We start from the raw sequence: 15,426 nt of genomic DNA, 5'->3' as shown, positions 1-15,426 counted from the left end.
AAATGGGGTATCCTAAATTCCTGATACTTGGAATGCCGCTATTGCATGGGAATTTGGTGGGATTTTGGGACAGCTTCTGGGGGGTTCCAAATTGCAGAAAAACCGAATGCAATGTTTCCATGGGAATTTGGGAGGGGAAGAGGATGATTCTCAGTTCCTGAAATCTGGAATGTTGTTATTCCATGGGAATGTGGTGGGAATCTGGGAGGCTGTACGGGGCATTCTCAATTGCTCACACCTGGAATCCCATGATTCCATGGGAATTTTTTCGGGAGCTGGAGCATTCCCAATTCCTGACACTTGGGATGCTGTTGTTCCATCGGAATTTGAGTGGGGAACTGGAATATTTCAAAATGCAGACATCTGGAAAGTTGCTTTTCTTTGGGAATGTGGTGGGATTTGGGGTGGGTTTCTGGGGGATTGTTAATTCCCAACAGGCAGAATGCCATATTTCTATGGCGATTTGGGAGGATAAGTGGAGGAGTCAAGATTCCCTGCACCAGCAATGCCATGATTCCATGGGAAATTGCGTGGAGAGCTGGCGGATAATAGATTCCTGATATCTGGAATTCTGTTCTTCCTTGTGAATTTCGTGGTTATTTGGGAGGCTGTATGGGAGATTCTAAAGTGCCAACAGCCAGAATGCCATGATTCCATGGGAAATTCGAAGGGGAAGTGGAGGATGCTCAATTCCTGACACCTGGAATTCTGTTATTCCATGGCTGTTATGGTGCGGATTTGAAGGATTCGAAATACGTGACACCCGGAAGTGTCTTACTCCCTAGGGATCTGGGAGGGAAATGGGCAAATTCTCAATTCTCAATACCCAGAATGTCGTTATTCCATGGGCTTTTTGGAAGGGAACTCGAGGATTCCAATATCCCCATGCCTGCAAAGCTGTTATTCTATTGGAATTTGGGAGTGGAACCGGAGGATTCCAAATTCCCAATGCCCAGAGTGCTGTAATTGCATGGTTTTGCTGGGAATTGGATAGTGCAAATGGCGGATACCATATTCCCAACACCATGAATGCTGTTTTTCCGAGGTTGTCGTGGGAATTTAAGTGGGCATATGGATGTTTTGAAAATCCCCATACCCGGAATGCAGCTATTCTATGGGAATTTGGAAGGGGAAGTGGAGGATTCTAAATTTGGCACACACAAAATGCCGTTCTTCCATTCGAGTTTGGTGGAAATTTGGGAGAGGAAGAGGAGGAGTTGAAATTAGCAATGAGTGAACTGCTCTTATTCCCTGGTTTTGTTGGGAATTTGGAAGGGGAAGTGGAGGATTCTAAATTTCGCACACACATAGTGTCATGATTTCGTTACAGGTTGATTGGAATTTGGGCGAGGAACTGGAGCATTCGAAATTCCCAACACATTAAATTGGTTATTTCATGGGAATTTGCAAGGGCAACATGACGATTCAACCTTCCCAATGCCCAGAATGCCATTATTCCCTAAACATTTGGGAGGGAAATAGGCAGATTCCAAGTCCTCAGCTCCCAGAATGCTGTTATTCCATGGGAATTGGGGTATGGAACTAGATGAAACTCAATTCCCCATGCTTGGGTATGCGTTATTCCATGGGAATATGGGAGACCGTATGGACGATTCAAAATTCCTGATAGCCGGAAGGCCGTTATTCTATGGGAATTTGGATGCGGAAATGGGGTATCCTAAATTCCTGATACTTGGAATGCCGCTATTGCATGGGAATTTGGTGGGATTTTGGGACAGCTTCTGGGGGGTTCCAAATTGCGGAAAAACCGAATGCAATGTTTCCATGGGAATTTGGGAGGGGAAGAGGATGATTCTCAGTTCCTGAAATCTGGAATGTTGTTATTCCATGGGAATGTGGTGGGAATCTGGGAGGCTGTACGGGGCATTCTCAATTCCTCACACCTGGAATCCCATGATTCCATGGGAATTTTTTTCAGGGAGCTGGAGCGTTCCCAATTCCTGACACTTGGGATGCTGTTGTTCCATCGGAATTTGAGTGGGGAACTGGAATATTTCAAATTGCAGACATCTGGAAAGTTGCTTTTCTTTGGGAATGTGCTGGGATTTGGGGTGGGTTTCTGGGGGATTGTTAATTCCCAACACGCAGAATGCCATTTTTCTATGGCGATTTGGGAGGATAACTGGAGGAGTCAAGATTCCCTGCACCAGGAATGCCATGATTCCATGGGAAATTGCGTGGAGAGCTGGCGGATAATAGATTCCTGATATCTGGAATTCTGTTATTCCTTGTGAATTTCCTGGGTATTTGGGAGGCTGTATGGGAGATTCTAAAGTGCCAACAGCCAGAATGCCATGATTCCATGGGAAATTCGAAGGGGAAGTGGAGGATGCTCAATTCCTGACACCTGGAATTCTGTTATTCCATGGCTGTTATGGTGCGGATTTGAAGGATTCGAAATACGTGACACCCGGAAGTGTCTTACTCCCTAGGGATCTGGGAGGGAAATGGGCAAATTCTCAATTCTCAATACCCAGAATGTCGTTATTCCATGGGCTTTTTGGAAGGGAACTCGAGGATTCCAATATCCCCATGCCTGCAAAGCTGTTATTCTATTGGAATTTGGGAGTGGAACCGGAGGATTCCAAATTCCCAATGCCCAGAGTGCTGTAATTGCATGGTTTTGCTGGGAATTGGATAGTGCAAATGGCGGATACCATATTCCCAACACCATGAATGCTGTTTTTCCGAGGTTGTCGTGGGAATTTAAGTGGGCATATGGATGTTTTGAAAATCCCCATACCCGGAATGCAGCTATTCTATGGGAATTTGGAAGGGGAAGTGGAGGATTCTAAATTTCGCACACACAAAATGCCGTTCTTCCATTCGAGTTTGGTGGAAATTTGGGAGAGGAAGAGGAGGAGTTGAAATTAGCAATGAGTGAACTGCTCTTATTCCCTGGTTTTGTTGGGAATTTGGAAGGGGAAGTGGAGGATTCTAAATTTCGCACACACATAAGTGTCATGATTTCGTTACAGGTTGATTGGAATTTGGGCGAGGAACTGGAGCATTCGAAATTCCCAACACATTAAATTGGTTATTTCATGGGAATTTGCAAGGGCAACATGACGATTCAACCTTCCCAATGCCCAGAATGCCATTATTCCCTAAACATTTGGGAGGGAAATAGGCAGATTCCAAGTCCTCAGCTCCCAGAATGCTGTTATTCCATGGGAATTGGGGTATGGAACTAGATGAAACTCAATTCCCCATGCTTGGGTATGCGTTATTCCATGGGAATTTGGGAGACCGTATGGACGATTCAAAATTCCTGATAGCCGGAAGGCCGTTATTCTATGGGAATTTGGATGCGGAAATGGGGTATCCTAAATTCCTGATACTTGGAATGCCGCTATTGCATGGGAATTTGGTGGGATTTTGGGACAGCTTCTGGGGGGTTCCAAATTGCGGAAAAACCGAATGCAATGTTTCCATGGGAATTTGGGAGGGGAAGAGGATGATTCTCAGTTCCTGAAATCTGGAATGTTGTTATTCCATGGGAATGTGGTGGGAATCTGGGAGGCTGTACGGGGCATTCTCAATTCCTCACACCTGGAATCCCATGATTCCATGGGAATTTTTTCAGGGAGCTGGAGCATTCCCAATTCCTGACACTTGGGATGCTGTTGTTCCATCGGAATTTGAGTGGGGAACTGGAATATTTCAAAATGCAGACATCTGGAAAGTTGCTTTTCTTTGGGAATGTGGTGGGATTTGGGGTGGGTTTCTGGGGGATTGTTAATTCCCAACAGGCAGAATGCCATATTTCTATGGCGATTTGGGAGGATAACTGGAGGAGTCAAGATTCCCTGCACCAGGAATGCCATGATTCCATGGGAAATTGCGTGGAGAGCTGGCGGATAATAGATTCCTGATATCTGGAATTCTGTTATTCCTTGTGAATTTCCTGGGTATTTGGGAGGCTGTATGGGAGATTCTAAAGTGCCAACAGCCAGAATGCCATGATTCCATGGGAAATTCGAAGGGGAAGTGGAGGATGCTCAATTCCTGACACCTGGAATTCTGTTATTCCATGGCAGTTATGGTGCGGAGCTGAAGTATTCCAAATGCCTGACACCCGGAATTGTCTTATTCCCTAGGGATCTGGGAGGGAAATGGGCAAATTGTCAATTCTCAATACCCAGAATGTCGTTATTCCATGGGCTTTTTGGAAGGGAACTCGAGGATTCCAATATCCCCATGCCTGCAAGGCTGTTATTCTATTGGAATTTGGGAGTGGAACCGGAGGATTCCAAATTCCCAATGCCCAGAGTGCTGTAATTGCATGGTTTTGCTGGGAATTGGATAGTGCAAATTGGCGGATACCATATTCCCAACACCATGAATGCTGTTTTTCCGAGGTTGTCGTGGGAATTTAAGTGGGCATATGGATGTTTTGAAAATCCCCATACCGGAAATGCAGCTATTCTATGGGAATTTGGAAGGGGAAGTGGAGGATTCTAAATTTCGCACACACAAAATGCCGTTCTTCCATTCGAGTTTGGTGGAAATTTGGGAGAGGAAGAGGAGGAGTTGAAATTAGCAATGAGTGAACTGCTCTTATTCCATGGTTTTGTTGGGAATTTGGAAGGGGAAGTGGAGGATTCTAAATTTCGCACACACATAGTGTCATGATTTTGTTACAGGTTGATTGGAATTTGGGCGAGGAACTGGAGCATTCCAAATTCCCAACACATTAAATTGGTTATTTCATGGGAATTTGCAAGGGGAACATGAGGATTCAACGTTCCCAATGCCCAGAATGCCATTATTCCCTAAGCACTTGGGAGGGAAACAGGCAGCTTCCAAGTACTCAGCTCCCAGAATGCTGTTATTCCATGGGAATTGGGGTATGGAACTAGATGAAACTCAATTCCCCATGCTTGGGTATGCGTTATTCCATGGGAATATGGGAGACCGTATGGACGATTTGAAATTCCTGATAGCCGGAAGGCCGTTATTCTATGGGAATTTGGATGCGGAAATGGGGTATCCTAAATTCCTGACACTTGGAATGCCGCTATTGCATGGGAATTTGGTGGGATTTTGGGAAAGTTTATGGAGGGTTCCAAATTAGAAAGTAACAGAATGCCATGTTTCCATGGGAATTTGGGAGGGGAAGAGGATGATTCTCAGTTCCTGAAATCTGGAATGTTGTTATTCCATGGGAATGTGGTGGGAATCTGGGAGGCTGTACGGGGCATTCTCAATTCCTCACACCTGGAATCCCATGATTCCATGGGAATTTTTTTTCAGGGAGCTGGAGGATTCCCAATTCCTGACACTTGGGATGCTGTTGTTCCATCGGAATTTGAGTGGGGAACTGGAATATTTCAAATTGCAGACATCTGGAAAGTTGCTTTTCTTTGGGAATGTGGTGGGATTTGGGGTGGGTTTCTGGGGGATTGTTAATTCCCAACACGCAGAATGCCATTTTTATATGGGGATTTGGGAGGATAACTGGAGGAGTCAAGATTCCCTGCACCAGGAATGCCATGATTCCATGGGAAATTGCGTGGAGAGCTGGCGGATAATACATTCCTGATATCTGGAATTCTGTTCTTCCTTGTGAATTTCGTGGTTATTTGGGAGGGTGTATGGGAGATTGTAAAGTGCCAACAGCCAGAATGCCATGATTCCATGGGAAATTCGAAGGGGAAGTGGAGGATGCTCAATTCCTGACACCTGGAATTCTGTTATTCCATGGCAGTTATGGTGCGGAGCTGAAGTATTCCAAATGCCTGACACCCGGAATTGTCTTATTCCCTAGGGATCTGGGAGGGAAATGGGCAAATTGTCAATTCTCAATACCCAGAATGTCGTTATTCCATGGGCTTTTTGGAAGGGAACTCGAGGATTCCAATATCCCCATGCCTGCAAGGCTGTTATTCTATTGGAATTTGGGAGTGGAACCGGAGGATTCCAAATTCCCAATGCCCAGAGTGCTGTAATTGCATGGTTTTGCTGGGAATTGGATAGTGCAAATGGCGGATACCATATTCCCAACACCATGAATGCTGTTTTTCCGAGGTTGTCGTGGGAATTTAAGTGGGCATATGGATGTTTTGAAAATCCCCATACCCGGAATGCAGCTATTCTATGGGAATTTGGAAGGGGAAGTGGAGGATTCTAAATTTCGCACACACAAAATGCTGTTCTTCCATTCGAGTTTGGTGGAAATTTGGGAGAGGAAGAGGAGGAGTTGAAATTAGCAATGAGTGAACTGCTCTTATTCCATGGTTTTGTTGGGAATTTGGAAGGGGAAGTGGAGGATTCTAAATTTCGCACACACATAGTGTCATGATTTTGTTACAGGTTGATTGGAATTTGGGCGAGGAACTGGAGCATTCGAAATTCCCAACACATTAAATTGGTTATTTCATGGGAATTTGCAAGGGGAACATGAGGATTCAACGTTCCCAATGCCCAGAATGCCATTATTCCCTAAGCATTTGGGAGGGAAACAGGCAGCTTCCAAGTACTCAGCTCCCAGAATGCTGTTATTCCATGGGAATTGGGGTATGGAACTAGATGAAACTCAATTCCCCATGCTTGGGTATGCGTTATTCCATGGGAATATGGGAGACCGTATGGACGATTTGAAATTCCTGATAGCCGGAAGGCCGTTATTCTGTGGGAATTTGGATGCGGAAATGGGGTATCCTAAATTCCTGACACTTGGAATGTCGCTATTGCATGGGAATTTGGTGGGATTTTGGGACAGCTTCTGGGGTGTTCCAAATTAGAAAGTAACAGAATGCCATGTTTCCATGGGAATTTGGGAGGGGAAGAGGATGATTCTCAGTTCCTGAAATCTGGAATGTTGTTATTCCATGGGAATGTGGTGGGAATCTGGGAGGCTGTACGGGGCATTGTCAATTCCTCACATCTGGAATCCCATGATTCTATGGGAATTTTTTTTCATGGAGCTGGAGGATTCTCAATTCCTGACACATGGAATGCTGTTGTTCCATCGGAATTTGGGTGGCGAACTGGAATATTCCAAATTGCAGACATCTAGAAAGTTGTCCGTCTTCTCGAATGTGGTGGGATTTTGGGACCCCTTAGGGGGATTGTTAATTCCGAACACCCAGAATGCCATTTTTCTATGGGGATTTGGGAGGATAACTGGAGGAGTCAAGATTCCCTGCACCAGGAATGCCATGATTCCATGGGAAATTTGTAGCTGAACTTGACGATTCTCAAATCCTTACAGCTGGAATTCTGTTATTCCATGGGGATTATGGTGCTGAGCTGAAGGATTCCAAATATCTGACACTCAGAATTGTCTTATTCCCTAGGGATTTGGAAATTTGAATTCCCAATGCCCAGAATGTCATTATCCCATGGGTTTTTTGGAAGGGAACTAGAGGATTCCAAATTCCCGAAGCCTAGAAGGCTGTTATTCCATTTGAATTTGGGAGACGAACTGGAGAATTCCAAACACCCAAAGCCCAGAGTGCTGTAATTCCATGGTTTTGCTGGGAATTGGATTGTGCAAGTGTTAGATACCATATTCCCAACAGCATGAATGCTGTTTTTCTGAGGTTTTCGTGTGTGTTCAAGTGGGCATATGGATGTTTCATAAATCCCCAACCCCAGACTGCAGATATTCCATGGGAATGTGGGAGAGGAGGTGGTGCATTCTAAATTCCCAACACACTATATTTCAGTATTCCCTTAGAGTTTGTTCGGAGTTTGGGAGAGGGACTGGAGGAGTTGAAATTGCCAGTGCTTGAACTGCTCTTTTTCCATGTTTTTTGGGAATTTGGAATGGAAAGTGGGGGATATTAAATTCTCAAATCCTGAAATGGCAGTATTCTGTGGCAGTTCCTAATTCATAATCCATAACACCTGATTTGTGATTATTCCATGGGAATTTGAGGGGGGAACTGGACAATTCTAATTTCCCAATTCCTGGAATGCTGTAATTCCATGGTTTTAGTGGGAATCTGGGAGGGAAACAGGAGGATTCTTAATTCTCAGTGCCTAAAATGCCTCTATTCCATGCGACTATGGCAGTCTAACTGGAGTATTCTGAAACCTGGAATGCTGTTTTTCCATGGGAATTGAGTGGGAATTTGGGAAACTGTATGGGGGAATTCTTCATTCCCAACACCTGGAATGCCATTATTCCAGGGGAAATTAGGAGGAGAACTGGAGAATTGTCAATTCCTGACACCTGGAATGCTGTTTTTCCTTGGGAATTTCGTATCATTTGGGGACATTTTATTGGAGATGCCAAATTCTCGACAACTAGAATGCCATTTTTCCATGGGAGTATTGAAAAGAAACTGGAGGATTCAAGATTCCCAACACCCATTATACCATTATTCCAGAGGAATTTATGTGGGCAGCTGGAGAATTCTAAATTCCTAATGCCAGGAATGCTGTAATTCCATAGTTTAAGTGGGTATCTGGGAGGGCAGCAAGAGGATTCTACATCCTTAGCACCTGGAATACAGTTATTCCATGGATTCATAGCGTTCCCCATGAAATACAACTGTGGACCTTCAAATCTTACTATGCACATTCATATGCAACCTTTGACCACCAACTCCTACACTGGACTTCAACTCCAACCTGGATTATCAATTTCAACCTTGAACCACCTGGGATGGGATGGGATGGGATGGGATGGGATGGGATGGGATGGGGCCAAGCTGGATGCAGGCACCAGCCCTGAGGCCCAGCTCTGCCACTCACCCTGCTGTTCTGGCTGGAACGGCACCACCTCTTCAGTCTCCTGTGCTGGGGCAGCTCCAGGGCTTTCTTCCTCCTCTGTCACCCAGGCCAGCTTGGGCACTCTCGGGAGTCTCTGCTCCATGTCAGTTCCTGGATTGATGGCTACCGGCAGGAGAGATGCCTTGGAAAAGCTCTGAGTCAGCATGTCCTTCAGTCATGCCTGGAAGGCACCTGCAAGAGAGAAGCCTCAGGAAGGCTCCAGGAGAGCAGGTCCTGCTGAAACAGTTAACGAGAGACTGCACAGGCCTAGAGGAGAAATGTGAAAAGGGCATGGAGGTGACAACGGTCCTTGAGAACTGCCCAGAAGGAAGCAATTTCCCAGACATCTCAACCACAAACCATAAGAGAACTCCGTGCTGTCCTTGGAATGACACGTTGGTGCCAACTGGGGATATAGAGCAATGGATTGATTGTGAAACCTTTCTATGAATTGGTGAAAATGTCTAAAACTACCTTGATATGGAGCCCAGAAGTGAACAGGGCCTTTGAAGAAACAAAGCGTGAACTCATGAGGGCCCTTGCTTTGGGGCCGCTGATGTGAGTAAGCTATTTTGGGTATTCTCACATGAGAGACAGGGAAGAGCTTTAGCAGTTCTGGCACAATGCCTGGGGCCTTACAAAAGGGCAGTAGGCTGCTTTTCTAAACAACTCCATACTGTGCCCAAGGGCTGGCCCGCCTGCCTTAGGGCAGGAGCAGCAGCCATCATGAACATTGAAGAAGCAAGGAAGTTTACAACAGGACAAAAGATGACTGTCTTAGTCTCACACACGCTGTCACCTGTTTTAGATCAGAAAAGAGACCCAATGTCTGTCTCCCTCAAGGCTCCTAAAATACCAAGCAGTCTTGGCTGAACCTGATGATACTGAAATTCAAGTGAGCAGTAGCGTTAACCCAGCCTCTTTTCTGCAAAGGAAGTCAGAGGCTGAACCTGTAGTACACGATTGCCTAGAGACCATGGAAGCTGTGTATTCCAGCCAGCCAAATCTAAAGGAACAGCTGCTCCCAGCTGCCATGAACTCGTTCACTGATGGCAGCAGTTTGTGAGACAGCGAGTGTGAAGGGTGGGGTAGCCTGTGACTACAGTCTCGGAGGTCATCAAGTCAAGCCCATTGCCAGCAGGAACCTGAGCACAAAGGGCTGAGCTGAGAGCCCTCACTCGAGCATCACAACTGGCAAAAGGAAGGAAAGTTAATGTTTGGACTGATGGGAGATGTGCTTATGGCAATTGTTCATACCCACAGAGCCATATGGAGGGAAAGAAGACTCCTGACTGCACAAAAGAAGAGCGTCAAATATGCCACTGAAATCCTCCGGCTCCCCAGGGAGGTGGAACTCCCATTGCAAGTGGCAATTGTACATTGCTGAGGGCACTCTAAAGGTAACATCCTCCCGGAAGGCAGCAGGAAATTTGCAGATGATGCAGCTGGAATCGCTGCCAAAAGAAATGAACCACTTGTGGCAGCTCTAATACCCACTGCAGTATCAACTAAGCAGCCTGTAAAACACCAACCTTCTGATTATAAATGGATTAATGAAAAGAAAAGGAAACTTTTAGAAAATGGTTGGGGACAATTAGACAACAGGTCAACTAATAATACCAGAAAAGTTCATGGTCATAATGTGAAATCTGTACGTGGTAAGACTTGTAAGAGGAGCAGAATCCCTACAACACCACCTAAAAAATGAATTGCAGGCCCAGGCATGCAGGACATTGTTAAAGAAGTAACATCACAATGTGTGACTTGTTTGAAGAATAATCCAAACCCTATAGGATTTAGGCTAGAACAAGGAGTTATTAGTGGAGGAGCTTTTCCTGGAGCCCTGTGGCAGACAGACTTTTCTGAACTCCCAACAAAGGGGGGTTTTGATATTTGCTGGTACTTACTGATACTTTCTCTGGGTGGCCAGAATCTGCGTTCCCTTGTAGGACAAATAAAGCTAGAGAAGTGATAAAAGTGTTGTTGAATGAGATCATACCTTGGTTTGGTGCACCCAGAGAAATATCCCCTGACAGAGGATCACATTTCTGTGCAGAAATTGTGCAAGCTCTCAGCAAAGCATTAGGAATCCAAGGGCAGCTTCACACACCCTACAGATCACAAGCTAGTGGTCAAGTAGAAAACCTCAATCATATGATCAAAAAACAGATAGCTAAAATATGTCAAGAAATTAATTTATATTGCTATCAAGCTTTACCTATTGCCCTTACCAGACTCAGAAGAAAACCTAGGTCTAAAGAAAAAGTTAGTTCATTTGAAATGCTGTGTTGGTTTGAAAGTAAAACCAGTGCGAGACTCCAAGTCAGTAATACAATTTAATAGGAGAAAAGAGAAAAAATCAAATACATGCAATAATATAAAAGAAACAACCACCGACACAGTCAGAAATATAACCTGACACGCTGTCAGTCAGGGTGTTGGTAGCAGTCCCTATAAATGGTGGCTGCAGTCCTCCTGGATGACGGATGTGGTTCCGTTGAAGCAGTGCTCCTGTAGAAGGTGCAGTTTTCCTCAGAAGATCCAGCGATGATGTGGAAATGTTCCGACTTTCCTCTGGGATCCAGTGGAAAGGTCTGCCTTCGTGTCCCAAACCCCAGTTTTTAATCTAGGTAGGAAAGGCTTGGCTCCTGCCCCAGCTGGGGCATCTCCCAATGGGATGATGTAATCTTATCAGTCACACAATAGGACTTAATGGCCCATTAACGGAATATATCTTCTGGAGGAAGGATGGGTTGTGAATAGATAACGATGATCATCCCCGATCTTATCAGATGGCACATCAGCAGAGGATATCTCCCACAGAGATAAGGATCACCACCCCTCCTACATTTTAACAGATGGTGATAGAATACACATTTTTGCATTGTACCCCAGGACAAATGCTTTGTGGCAGACCTTATGGATTAAATGTTACTCATGATGAAAATTTGGCTCAAGTTGGTAATCAATATATCTATGAATATTTAATGGCTATAAACAACCAATTGCACCAGATGTTTAATACTGTGTTTGAGAATCAAGCGAAGCAGCCAGATCATAAATTACATACAATTGATCCTGGTGACTGGGTGTAGGTCAAGAATGTTACAGGTGATCCTCTGCAAGTAAAGTGGGACGGATCCATCCAAGTGCTCCTGACTACCTTTACATCGGTTTGAGTAAAGGAAAGACCTACCTGGATTCACTGCATCCCAGTGAAGAAATCACCAATTAAACCTTGGACAACCAAATCTGTTGGGGATCATGGACTAAAATTGAAATTCACTCAAAAACCATTAAATTCATATTGCATTTCACTGTCTTCTTCATTGCTTATACTGTCACTGGCCTTCAAAGTTATCAGCCATGTAACACTAATAGGAACCACAGCTAATTATACAGGACTCAGGGATTGCTGGCTTTGTGGAGAGGTGCAACAATGGAACCTTCCCTTAACAGGGGTACCATCAAGCAATTGGTCAGATTTGAAGCCCTGTAGCTTACACAGCACTAGTGCTCAGTGTAGACAGGCAGGATCTTCCTTGGGCAAGCCCCTTCTCCAATTACTGCCTATCAACGAGTCAGTCGCATACACAGGGCTGAACCACTCTGGAGCAAATCTTGGCAACTTTTCCAGTAACACAACTGAGTGGGTCAATGTCACTTAGTCAATGTGAGAAAACTGTCTTCTTGACAGACATAGTGGAAACGAGTCCCTGAGAATTAACACCAGCTGCAACCTTCCTGGTGCATCAGCAGCTGATGGTGTTCTGGTGCTCCTGCCAATCCCTTCCCCGAAAAAAATAATTTCAGGACGGACAGCTTCTGCCTGCTGACAGATGCCAAGTGTTGCCAGCAGTTGCTCCAGGTGCTCCTGCCAATAGCCCCTGTAGGAAGGAGCACAGCCCCCAGTGCACATGGGCTTTGGCTCCCTCTGGCACAGAAGCCCCCAGGGGCACAGGTCTCTGGGGCAGGAGCCGGGCACCAGCGCTGCCAAGGCTCAGAGGGGTGGCAGCTCTGCTTGAGCTGGGACTCTGCCACAGCTGCTTATTTCAGTGCTGGCAGGGCCCCAGGGGTCAGAGCAGCATTCATGCCCTGACCCACACGTTCCTTCTCTGTGTCACACCCGTGGGTTTAGGATGGTTTTGGCAGTTAGGTTTCTTTTCTTTTTTCTTTCTTTCTTTCCTATAGAATTTTGGCCATAAGCTCTTAAGAAACACTGACTACTTGGCACTGATGAGTAACTAAGAAAACAAAGAAGTGGCAAAGCCCAGAGGGAAGGAGGGCAACTGGTTGCATTATCTCTCATCTGGGAATTTCTCTTGGGGGAACAGAGATACCGTGGGATCTTGGGCAGGAAAAGTAGGGCTGGTGCAGCTGCGAGCTCTCTTGCTCTGCGGCTTCAGAGGAGGACGCTCGGAGCTGCTGCTGCATGGGGAAGGGGATTCGCCATAACCCAGCCCAGACGTTCTTGTTCTTGTTCCTCTTCTTTTTCTTGTTCCTTGTCTTTTTCTTGTTCCTCTTGTTGTTGTTCTTCTGCTTCTTCTGTGTGGTGAGCCTCTGCTCGTGAGAGCAGCCACTGACCTGGGACCTTATTATCACCCTACCTCACTAAAAGAGGGATCTATCAGCATCTGCTTGTGTGCCTGGGAATCCTGAGACCACCTCTCCCTGCCCTGCTTGGAGCCAGGCAAGCAAAGCTCTCCTCCATCCTTTCCCGGCTCAGCCGAGAAGGATGTCAAAGGATCTCTGGTTCTGTTTGTTACGAATTCCATAGTTGTTATTGTTTGTTTGCCTTGTTATACATAATAGTAAAGAACTGTTGTTCCTATCCTCATATATTTGCCTGAGAGCCTCTTAATGGGAAAACTATAAGAATTTGGAAAGAGGGGGTTTACAGCCTCATTCCAAGGGAAGGACCTGCCTTCTCTAGCAGACACCTGTCTTTCAGATGGCCACCAGCTGGGACGTGTCCCAAGAAGGCTGAGCCAGCTTCTGTGGAAGGCCCTGTGCCCTTCCCACTACAGCTGTGTCAGAAGCCCTCGGGGCTCCTTCTGCTGCCCTGAGCCTGCAGAGCAGGGCAGCGTTTGCTGATGGCTTAAGCTGTTCCTAAGGATCCTGTCAGGCTGTCTTAGACACTTGGGCCAAGGGATTTCTTCCAACCTGGGCCACTTGGGGTGAGCTGGGGCCAGCCCCAGGCCAGGTGGCAGCGTGTGCAAGGGCCCTTTGTGACACATGGTTACCATGGAACGGAACGGAACGGAACAGGGTGTCCAAGGACCCTTTGTGATGTATGGTGACATAGGAGCTGGTGGTGCCACGGCCACACCACAGTGCTCGGAGCACACTGCGGGACAGGACGCACCAGAGATGTGCTGTGAGGAGTCCCTGCACAGCACACTCATTCGTGCCTGACCGGAGCTTTTCCGAAGAGTGATTCCTGCAGGTGACCTTGAGACCAGACTGAGGGATTTGCTGATCACGATCCCTGACGAGGAGTCTCTCGTCCTTCTGGTAAGAACCTTTGAGACCAGAGTGCAGGACCTGCTGTCCTGTGGCCTTCCCAGAAGATTTGTGTTGCAGGTGCCTTGCAGGCACGACTGCAGGACTTGCTGACTCATGGTTTTCTGAGGCAACTCTCCTGCCATTAGCCATCAATCCAGTCACTGACATGGAGCAGAGAACCCCAAGAATGACCAAGCTGGCCTGGGGGAATGTGGAGGAAGAAAATCCTGGAGCTGCCTCAGCACAGGAGACAGAACAGGTGGTGACACTGCAGCCAGAACAGCAGGGTGAGTGGCAGATCTGGGCCTCAGGGCTGGTGCCTGCAGACAGCTTGACCTCATCCCATCCCATCCCATCCCATCCCATCCCATCCCATCCCATCCCATCCCACCCACTGTGGACATGCCCATGGACAGGATGGAAGAGAAAGCCGGGCAGACAGCTTATAGTGGCCCAGCTCCATCCCCTGGGGTATCTTGGGGCTGTCCCTGCCTGGGGAATGAAGGGCTGGGCTGTGTTTTCCAGCCTCTCCCGCAGCCCCTCAGCTCTGGCTCTGCTTGCTCTTTGCCAGGTGCAGCCATGGAGCCGACACAAGAGCAGGAACCCACTGGTGGCCTCTTCCGCAGGACAGCACAGGTACCTGCAGCCATCCCCAGCTGGGCTGGGCCTGCTGTCACTGCTCAGCCAAGCGCCATGCTTGGAGCACTCCATGGAACAACTCTCGATTCGTGCCCTTTGTTCTCCTGCTGGACTTGCAATTTCATTAAATGCATTTGGCAGGAAGAGACAAGTGCCGTGGGCATTGGGTCCATGGAAAACTGTGACATCTACACCACTGACACCAGTGCTGCCCTGATGGATATGCTTGTAGAAGAGAGTTTTTCCACTCCAAAGCAAGTAAGCAGCCTGTGGGCAGGGTTTGATCCTCCTATGAATTGCTTGGCTCTCCAGCCACTGGGCTATGTTGGTCACTGTAAGCCTTTGAGGCCATTGCAGTGTGGTGGGAAGGGAAGCATTTCTCTGGGGAGCTGGGGACATTACTCCCTCTAGCAGCTTTCTAAGTCTCTCTGTGCCTCCTGCAGGTGCCTGGCATGGTGAGGTACATCCACCAGTGGCTCATGACCAATGAGTCTGCTGACCACACGATGGAGAACACTCTGCTGGATCTCACTGAGG

Source organism: Sturnus vulgaris, chromosome 7 (assembly GCF_052056855.1).
Source record: "Sturnus vulgaris isolate bStuVul1 chromosome 7, bStuVul1.hap1, whole genome shotgun sequence".
Classification (NCBI taxonomy): Eukaryota; Metazoa; Chordata; class Aves; order Passeriformes; family Sturnidae; genus Sturnus; species Sturnus vulgaris.
Note: the sequence above shows the minus strand (reverse complement) of the source record.